The sequence below is a fragment of the Melanotaenia boesemani genome, chromosome 8 (genome assembly GCF_017639745.1).
Source record: "Melanotaenia boesemani isolate fMelBoe1 chromosome 8, fMelBoe1.pri, whole genome shotgun sequence".
Taxonomy (NCBI): Eukaryota; Metazoa; Chordata; class Actinopteri; order Atheriniformes; family Melanotaeniidae; genus Melanotaenia; species Melanotaenia boesemani.
This window is the reverse complement of record NC_055689.1, coordinates 16,214,507-16,225,080: the sequence shown is the minus strand read 5'-3', so window position 1 is coordinate 16,225,080 and position 10,574 is coordinate 16,214,507. Positions and strand designations below refer to the sequence as shown.

Sequence of the window (10,574 nt, the reverse complement as noted above, 5' to 3'; positions counted from 1 at the left end):
CAATCCAGAAATCTCGCGAGATTGATAACCCTGACAGGTGCATTCCACAGGTTGATAAACCGTTGACCCAGCATGGTGGTAATTATTATTTCGTTTAAGTATTTGGCTTGTTTATCACAGAACAAATAACTTAAATTCAAGAAACCACAATGAACAAACAAATATTATGTATTATGTAGTATTATGTGAAAGCAATATACAGTTTTATTAGTTGACGTTATCATGGGGTTAATTAAAAAAGTAGTTAAACTGGTTTTAAAAAAAACAAACAAAAAGAAAAAACATATTTTTCAGTTGGAGCATTTTAATTGCCAGCGTTGCTGCGTTCCAGTTCACCTCTCACTCTTCATATTCATTTGCAAATGTTCACAGCAGAGCACTGGCTGGTAGACTGAGTATCTTCTCACTGTCGTCACGACTCTCTCTGGAGAAGAGGTACAGTAATGCGAGTTTAATGGTTGCATTGTTTTGTTTGCACTGTAAATATAAATGTTAATTAATAATATCACGAAAATACTAAGAAAATGGTCTATAGTAAAAGATAAATCTATTGAGATAGAGTATTATTTAACCAAAACCTAAATACAATAAAGCCTCCAAAGCAGTGTGTTAACCACATATATTTATGTAACCTTCATGTTAACTGTGTAATTACTGGCTTTGCAGTAAGCAATGTTCTATGACTCTACTGGATAGTTAATCAGTACATGATTAACAGAATAGTTAGGCTAGGATACAGTATAAACATACCTCTGCATTCTGTTGTCATAATAGGAACTGTTGCATTCTTTCGGAGATGTGCTCCAGCTCTTCCTCGCAGGCTCATATTCTCCAGCTTCAACTTTATGATTTCCAGTTGCATAGCACTGATCACTTGGATGATCCTCTGGGTGCTGTCCATGTTCCCGACCCCTGTTATTTTTTCCCTGTTTGAATCTCTCTTAAAAGAATCCAAACCACCTTCAAAGACACATTTGATTCAGACACATATTCTTAATTTGTTCCAAGCTCACCTTTACATTGAACAAATTTACAACCAGTGGATCAAAAGCATCAGTCTAGTCCGTTATCCGGCTGTTGATGGTAAGGGTCACATGATTGCACTTGGCAGGGATCTCCAACTCCGGTCCTCGTAATCTACTGTCCTGCAGGTTTTAGATGTCTCCTACAACAACACACCTCTGCACAAGCCTGTTAATGACCAGTGATTTGAGTCAGTTGTGTTGCATCAGGGTAGAATCCAAAACCTGCAGGACAGTAGCTCACGAGGACTGGAGTTGGAGATAGGCTAGTTCCTTCTTAATGATTTGATGCCTACCACTTCCCCTCCTCCTGTTAAATATTCATTTACTCTGTCAACATAAAGTTAAATTGGTTCCATCTAATGTACTTTAAGGAGATAGGATGACTGTTATGTGTTAAACTCAGATTCAGACTGCACCTCAAAATGTGACCAGAATTTATATAGACAAATTATTTTAAATTATTGAAATTATTTTTATTCAAAACATATGTAGCCATATGCTTAAAAATAAATAAATAATAATAATAACAACAACAACAACAACAATAATAATAATAATAATAATAATATAATAATAATCATCTTCATCATCATGACTACAGCCATTTTCCCCCTCAATGGTATGCTGACTATTAGGTATTACAAAGGCATCACCTCTAGATTCACAGATATATAAAAATGATTGACACACATACATGCACACATGCTGCAAAAAAATTGTGTAACAAATTCATCACATGCAGAATTTAGAAGAACTAATTCTAATTCTTTGCTGCTCTCTTTTGTACAGTAGTTCCAACATCTTGCAGACAGATTAGTCAACTAAGTACCTTTGTGGTTGAAATTGTCAAGTCTGCATTACCCATGATTTCAAATGACAATGCTATTTTAGATTATCTTAAAAATGGTTGTCATTGACACTGTTGGACACCAGAGGAAGCCAAAAGCATAGCTAGGAACAACACCTTTTAGTGTCATATCTTTGACAAAAACAGAGGACTAAAATGTTGCAAGGATGTGAAAGTAGTACAGCTATTTATACATTTGTATAACTAAGTAAATTACATACTTTAGGTAGATTAAATACTATTATACCTAATTGTTTGTGGGCAACATAAAACAAATTTGTATATATGTATTCTTATACACAGTGATATCCTTAATAATTTGGTCCAAAATATTGTTTGTTGAAGGATTAAACTGATATTTAATGCACATATCTGACAGCCAAATGCATCTTTGTATTAAAAACTTGCCTGTTCACTTGTGTTTTGACACCATATAATATACTCTAAGTTCCTCCCATTCCAAAGAGTGGTGTGTAAACTGTTTATCTGCTGATAACAACCCTTTCTGCAGCTGACAGATAAACTACATTTCTCTTTAGATAGCCTACATAACAGAAGTGCGTTGTGACTAAAGAAAATGATGATTTAGTGGAGTGCATAATGTCTGTGCAAATTTGTCTTAAATAGACTATGATGGACAGCTTGTTGGATACACATGAGGTTATCATCAACAACGTATATATCAGAAACAGTAAAAAAATATATATAAAATTATTTCCTGTTTGCTACATGTTATATTTCAAATGCCCAGCAGGGGGTGTGTGCTGTATTGCCAGTTTAACAAAATTAGGCCTCATGTAGTCAAGCTTCACTCCATGTGCAAGCACATGACATCCTTCATCAGCAGGGTAAGACCAAAGGACAACAGTATAAAGTGATGCATTTGAGAGCAGAGGTAATTGATTTTTTGCAGGTGATTACAGAAGCAGAATTTAATACACTGCTTTTGATTTCAGCTCTTTTCATCACTGCTACTTGCTTTGCAAACATGACACCAGCAGGTCAGGACGAATGCAGTTCCCTTCAGAATCCCACACTCATCATTTTAGCCAAGCTGCGGTTGACCTGGCGCCAACACTACAAAACAGGACAAGTAATTTAATTTGCCACCACCGCCAACCTTGAGGCAGGGAATGTAGGCTACTAGAATCCCAATAGGGAGGATGGAAGAAAATGTCCTGGGAGCTGAGAGAGGGGTCAGGCTGCTCTGTTTGTAGCATCATATGCAGTTTCCTTACCTCTAAAGAAATATGCAGAGATTCAAAGCAGGTGTTCTTGTTTTAAATGCACTGGGATAGTATTTCTCAGATGTAGTGTGACAATATTAAAATCCAAAAAATAATAAGTATTTAGTGCTTGTCTTTCACCAAGAATGTTTTTTTTTTTTTAAAGTAAAATTCTGCGGTTATGGCATAAACTCTATCACAGCAGCAGATAACTGGCTTTGGCATATGTTAAAACACTGCCCACATATTTCAAGTCAAGATTTACACCTACATCTACCTTTTACAAACAGGGATATTGACTCTGGATACTTGACACTAAAGTTCATCATGTGTTATCTTTCCCAAGCCAGTAATTACAACAAGCAGCATTGGTGAGAAGAACAAACATCTTCTTGTAACATGTGATGCATACCAACTATGGCACTACTTTCAGCTATGTTTACATATCTCAAGAAGTATGTGGCAAGAAGCATTACACAGATGCAGTTGGCATTTCTGTTGATAAGATCACAACCCTCAAGAATTTTGGTTCAGATGACTTACCATTGTTTACCAGATGACAGACATCTACTCTTCTTTCAAAAAAAAAAAAAAAAAGCTTTGTCATGGAGTGACTATGCAGACACTTTATCGTTGGGACTTATCATCACTATGACAATGATATGACATGAAAAGATTAGATAAAGTCTCAGTTCCCTAAAGAAACACAAGTGTTCTGTTACTTTATAACACATTAGTAATATCTTGTTGGTCTTCACATTCCCAATTCCATCTCTCATCACTCAGAGGGAGCAAATGCACTAATGTCCTCTTCCAGCCATGTGATGTGCGTGGTGTGACCCGATCGTAATTGCAGCCATAACTTGTTGCCATATCGAGGTGACATCTCAAATCACCCTGGTGAAAATATCTTGGGTCAGAGTTCAGCATTGGTCATAAAATCTAAATATAATGCCCCACAGACTAAGTTGTTTCACAGAGCACTGTGTTAGCTGTCTGGCAAAAACACCTACTTGGGAAGCAAAGCTTAAAATTAGACTGCAGATGGTTTAAATGAGAGGTTCTGCTATTAAGATTAGTATGATTTTTGGAAAATATTGCAACAATTTTGAATAAGCTTTTTGAATGGATCTTGTGCCTTGTCTTTGAGTATCCTAGTGTTCCAAACTAAGATCTGTAAGTTTTGCAGCCCTCTGGAGCAGTCTGTAATGACATAGCTCGAAGCCACACTCCCATTTAACCGCTTGCATTACGGCTCAGTAATAATAGCTTACATTTGTTTCCTTTTTCCACTTTATTCTATTGGTCTTGCTTTCTTTTTGAAAATATTCAACCCACTGTCTCTCTGCCTTTCTGTATATCTTCATCTGAGCTAGACCAGTTCAATGCTGTGCAAGACTTGCTACTGGAGAAATTGTTTGTTGACTTTTCGGCACAGACTTGTGCTCTCTAGGGGAGCAGTCTGTTATTTATGGCTCATGGCCTTATGTGATTGGCTAAGAAGGGATATAATTATCTGTAGCACGTTTTTAGAATAACAATGGGTTCCATTTTGAGTTGACTGCTAGATTACTGCTAGAATATTTATCTGACTGGTGGTCAAACACTTTTTAGGTGCTTTACCATCAGCCCAGCGATAAAACTTGCTTAATTTTGGGTAATGCCATGATACCTAACTAATATCATTAGATGTGCCTATCTTCTCTGTGATTGTGTTTCACTTAAAAGATTTGTTTTATAGTGACTTGATAACTGCCTAATTCTTCAATCCCGTAATACATTATATTGCGTCTTTCATATGTTGCAGAAAAACATACTATTTTCAGATTTCTGTGAAGCCAGCTGAGGCTGCATCCAGCTACCCTCTTTAGCCACAAGAGGGTTTCTGGTTCAGCTCAGGGACTTGTATACTCACCCTGTACTATTGTGGATTTTTTTTCCACATTAGTTCTGGTTGGTTTGCTCTGTAGTCCACAAACATGCATCTAAGATTAATTGGTCGCTCTAGATTTGTGTAAGCGTGAGCATAAATGGTCCTATCTTACCTCCCACTGGAACAGAGTCCAGCCCCCTCAAAAACTGAGCTGATATACGTTGAAATTGGAAGTATAGATGGATAGATGGATGAAAGATGAATTTAGCAGCATGGTTTAATATTAGGCTAAAAATGGTTTTGAGAAGTGGTTTTCAAAGTGTAACACAGGCCTACCCCGAATGGCTCTAAACAGATCCAGGGAAGGCACAGTGAGTAGAGTTGGGGGTGTGTTACATTAGTTAACAACGGCAATGTTTTTGATGCATTTAAGGAGTTCAGATACGTTAGTTCTGGGGAATTTTGATTAGTTTCTTTTTATTCTTCTTCATCTTCTTTTTTATTCCCTAAATCAGAAATTAATGAATCTCTCAAGACAAATAATCTGTGTTTAGTGCAATCCATCTGCCAACAGTTTGTGGTTATGTGGGCTCACATTAAAATGTGTATGAGATTAAATTCATGAAAAATGTTTTATTTATCAGCTGAGGAAAATTGAAAATAAAATAAAATAATATAACCTTGATTTGACAATGATCATGGAATTTAGCAAATCTAAGTGAAATATTAATTCATTGTGTTGGCTTTTTTGCAATTTTTTGTGAGAGGCTTACTGTCTCAGACCAAATAGAAACCCCAGGTATTCATGTTCTTGATTACTGCCTCTTTACCTTAAGTTAAACACAAATTCAATGTCATAATTTCAGTTTTTGATAGATGTCTACTCAGTAGCTTTTAGTTTATTAGTTATCAGAGCTAATTTGAGGATGTCCAGTGACCTATGCTTTGAATAGAAGTTAGAATAGAATTTTCATATAAAGGTGGATGAATAATCAACAGGTCTCAAAAGCTGCTTTAACACTAGCTAATGGGACATAAATGTAAATTTCTGAACATTTTTGTTACAGTGACTCCAATTTCATGTAAAATTGTCTGCATGAAGCCAGTTAATGGATATTGACCAGCCTTGTCTTCTTAGTATGCATGGTGGTCGTACAGGGACCTTGAATAGACTAATGGGATTATGTCAGTTGGTCTTTGCTGGTGTTGTTCCACACACATGCAGCAAAATGACAGCCATGTATTTATCTCCTCCCCATAGGAGGTGGGAGCTAAAGATGATACTTAAACACACAAGCATAGCTAATCCTATTCTGTTTGCCATACCATGGCTTATGTGATCACTGTCTTCAATAGCGCATTCACAGTCATATCATAGTAGAAAATACTAGAATGTAAGGAGACTTGTGGCTCAGTGACTAATCCTCATCTAATCCGTTTATTTTTAATACATTGGCTGCTATGGTTCTAATAATGATGTGTCTGTTATTTTCATGAGTGGACAAGAATTGATGTGTCACTTTGCTCTATCATTTTTTATGTGTATGTGTCATCAGACATATATTAGGACATTTAATTTGTTCTTTCTGTATTGACCAAGCAGTAAATTTATCAATTTTTAATAGAGATAAAAACACTTATACTATAAATGGTTTATAAGATAACACTGTGTAGTTTGAGCAATGTTGGAGTTCTGTTTCTAGTCTTTTATATCTTTCTGTCACATCAAATACAGTTTATGGAAACATAAAAAAAATAGACTTCCAGGCCAGCAGTATCTAGTTTCAGTTTAGTGTGGTATTATCAAAGATGATGTAGCACAATGCCAAGGCCTGGCTAGTCTTTTCACCTCACTACTAGTTTTTATTGCAAGTTGTTGCAATACGGTGCAATAGATCCTCAAGTCCAAGTCAGTTACAGAATAAAGCTGACTACATATCTTCTGAAAGGTGTTAAGATAAGATGGGGATAAATGTGTCCAAACCGGATGGTGAAAGTAAACTTACAGAGAAAGAAATTTAATTTGTTAGAACATTTCCATATTTTCCAGCTTTTCCAGGTTTAGGCTGAAGATTATTAAAAAGGTGCATCTGTATACAGTTTTTTTTATGTTACTCTTCTACATTTCTCTATCTCTCTTTCCACCTCCTTAGTATATTAAGGAATGCAGTAGTGCCACTTGACTGCAGTGTCCAAGGAGTCTTAAAACGGGAAGGAGACTCTATGATTCCTGGCAGCTTGTAGAGCAGTGGAGGCTAAATTAGACCTGCTTTCATTGACTTTCAATCCCTTGAGTCTCAACACCTTTCAGCCCAGAGCAGAGGTACTTCCTCAGAGCTTCTCCTGCTGACACAGTAAGTTAAAAGTGGTATATCTATAAAGATACGTGTGACAATATTCTGAGTAAACAGAAAAGAAACATCACTGTAAAGTTTTGCAGTGTTTTTCACATAACAATTATCAGTTTGCTTTAGAGTAAGTTCACTGTAAATGAAGAGCAGAAGTTTTAAGTATGTGCTATTATTTTCCCCCATTTTTTGCTCTATTTTTACATTTTTACAAATAGATCTGTTATATGTCTTTAGAAAATGAGTTAAACATCTGTTTGAAATGGATTTTGCCTTTATGTATCTTCATGTGGATTTCAAGAAGAATTAGAGGAAATTCACCAGTTATTTTACCAAAATGCACAGTTTTCATACAAAATTTTAATTAGCAACTTTTTGATTGTCTCTAAAATGGACAGATTTTGAAAGAAGAGCACTGAACTGTTTATATGTGTTCTTGCTCATTATTGTGCAATGAAGCAATTTGAAGTGAAGAATGTGCAAGCTTGGTCTAAAAAAATACAGTCCTGACCTATTTATTATTCAATGCATTAATCAGACTTTCTTTTAATTTTCACTGTTGGATTCCAATGTTGTTGAAGACTAAATAAATCAACATACAAATTTGCAAAAGATGCTCTCATTTTGTCTTGTGCTGAAACCATCTCACTACTTCCCTTCAAAGCCGTGTGCTTAGCCCTAAAGTGAAACTCAAAAACCCAAACTGACTTCCTGCCAGGCTGAGGCATGTTTAGTTCAGCTTGAACTTAAATGAGCACATTGACCAGGCTGTGCTGACCTTTTGTCAGCAAGAAAGGTCAAACTAATTTGGCTTTTTGGAAGCAATGTGGTTTAGGGAGTCTGATAATAAATTACAAATAAAAAAGGAAGGTTGTTTTGTTTTTGTTTGTTATAAGGTTCTTTTAATGTGTGATGTTTTTCAAAGTCTGTGTATTTTCTTAAGTGTCATAATATAAATATTTTATCATATTTGGGAGATAAGAACCTTTAGTTAGTCCAAAGATTATCCATTATTTTAAATCAGAATGTACTGTGACACAGAACGTGTTCTTCAATAGTATATTTTGCTGATGAACTGTCTGCCTCCCACTCTACTTTTCTTTCCCCTTTGCTGTGCTGTCCGGTGTGATTGACCGTGTTTCTTTCTCTGTGCTGGCAGTTGGAGACAGGTGCTGAGTGCTGCTGAGTGTTTCTGCGTGTGTGGGCCCCAGGGGCCTGCTTCAACATTCCACTGATAGCTTGATAGACACTGTCCTTTGGGGAGAAAAAGGAGGGGGGAAATGTTGCACCAGTCCTCACAGAAAAAGAACTAAGGGGTAAGTAAATTGTTGTGATGATGGGAGGGGGTATCTTACCAAGACCACTGTTTAAGCCCCTGCTACTGATTTATGAAGCTGTTTTAGTGCTTATCTCTCAGAATGCAAACTGCTCTAATGTCACGTACTCTTCCTCTTTTCACACACTTACTGTTGTACTGTCATATATGGACATATAGATGCACCAACATTCAAGCTCTTTGTCATGGGGTACACTGTTGCAATCTTATACAACTGTTTTGTAATATTTACTGTTAAAATCCTAAAAGGATATATTTCTTGTTGACATTGTGATACTGTGTTATATGCTGTGTTTTAGTTTATTACAACATCACGTGTAACTACTTGACATGTTTCCAACCATGTAAATCCAGTTTTCAAAAAACAAAAAAAGATAGGACAAATGTTATGGCAGGACTGTTGTATTGGACTGCAGTGGAATATGCAAGTGTTCATAATAAAAGGAGTACACACAACAGTTGTGCAAATGGAGGTAAAGAGGAAGTTATAAAAAGGGAATCCAGAAAGAGGCGGGGAAAATAACAAGGTGACCATATTTGGCATAAGTACATAATGCAAGCAGGCAATGCAAATGAGATAAGGAGTAGTTGTCATGGAGACTTGATGATGCACAGCGATGGTTCGCTGTACACCACGTTTGCGGTATGGCCGTTGCCAAGCAGAAGGTGCTATTATGAGAGTGTGAGAGAGCAGAGCGAGACAAGTAGAGGAAGAGAGAAATGAAGATGTCAATTTGTCCCACAATGCATTGCATCAGCATGACCTGTGCTGAAGTGGCTTTGTCTGTCCCAGTGGTACGTCGGCGATAGACAGACACACAGGTAAACCTTCTGTCCATAAAATTTTTCTCTAGGATCGATGTCTGGTAAATGAGGCAATGAGTGGATTTCCTTTGGGTTTTTTTGTTTTTTTTTCACGGTATTTAATGTTTCCTGTTGTTTCGTGTAACTGCGCTTTAAACTGCGTGCTGGTGAACTTATCCTGTCTTAAGAGTTGCAAAGATGAAAACTTTTTCCACTACTTCAAGTAAATATGTAATATGTAGCTCTTTGCTCAAATTTATCTTACTTTTATTTCTAATGTGATTGGTAGGTGAGCTTACGATGTATGAAGGGTATAATGGGCATCCATATCTGCAACAGAAAAATAGATGAAAGCTCTGATGTAAGCCTAAGAGAGGATGCTTCCATTCTTTTTCATTTTACTTCCAAGACAAGCTTGTCTTACATACACACAGTGGTGTCAGATAGGAACAAGGCAGTATGCTATTTCCTCTGTCTGTATTTCAAACCTGACATCTTGAATTGCACCTGCTTCCCTCCAATATGTCAAAATGGAGAGAAGTTAAGAGAAAACCACAGGGACGACAGCAGGCAAATATGGTTGCAAATCTGCACAGCGGAATTTTTTTTTCTTTTTTTTTTGTTAAAAGGCAAACAAACTTTTTGGCTTGCAGATAGGAATAGTCTTAAAGAAACATTTTTCATTATCATTCTTCAGCATCTTGTGTAAAGTATTGCGAAGTGGTCAATTTTAGATCCAATTCGAGACTGTTGTCCTTTCTCCAATACTTTGCGCTGTTGCAGTTGTTGTGATGGTCTGTAATGTGAGTCTAATGTGTATTTGGAGACTTAGTGACAGATGAGCTGTCAGAGTTTGGCACAAAAAGCTCTGCAACGTTTCTTCAGCGAAGTGAGAGTTCACATCTGCCAGCCAGTGTCATTTACAGAGCACTGAGAAATAGCAAAGCAATGAGATGATATGAAAGTTTAAAGTGGAAAGATGTGTTCAGTAGGGTGGAGGGACAGATAATAAAATCTGGTGTCAGGATTTAGTAGTTTGAACTAGAATGAGGGGTTGTCCATGACAACCAGTGTTAGTTAAGTATTTTTTGGCATTCAGGTTGATTAATAAAATT

General features: G+C 36.6%; 1 protein-coding gene across 24 annotated transcripts in view; it reads left to right on the top strand.

The window, feature by feature from the left end:
* The first annotated feature begins 22 nt into the window (after positions 1–22).
* LOC121644666 (muscleblind-like protein 1) overlaps positions 23–10,574 on the top strand; it is a 46,597-nt gene continuing 36,045 nt past the window's right edge. For 23 of the 24 annotated variants that reach the window (XM_041992761.1, XM_041992782.1, XM_041992777.1 and 20 more), the window contains exons 1-4: positions 23–78; positions 373–435; positions 7,125–7,325; positions 8,479–8,635. The gene's annotated coding sequence lies outside the window, so the exon portion shown is untranslated. Of the gene's footprint in view, positions 79–372; positions 436–7,124; positions 7,326–8,478; positions 8,636–9,369; positions 9,478–10,574 lie in introns of those variants that run through there. The other variant, XM_041992763.1, reaches the window with a different exon arrangement.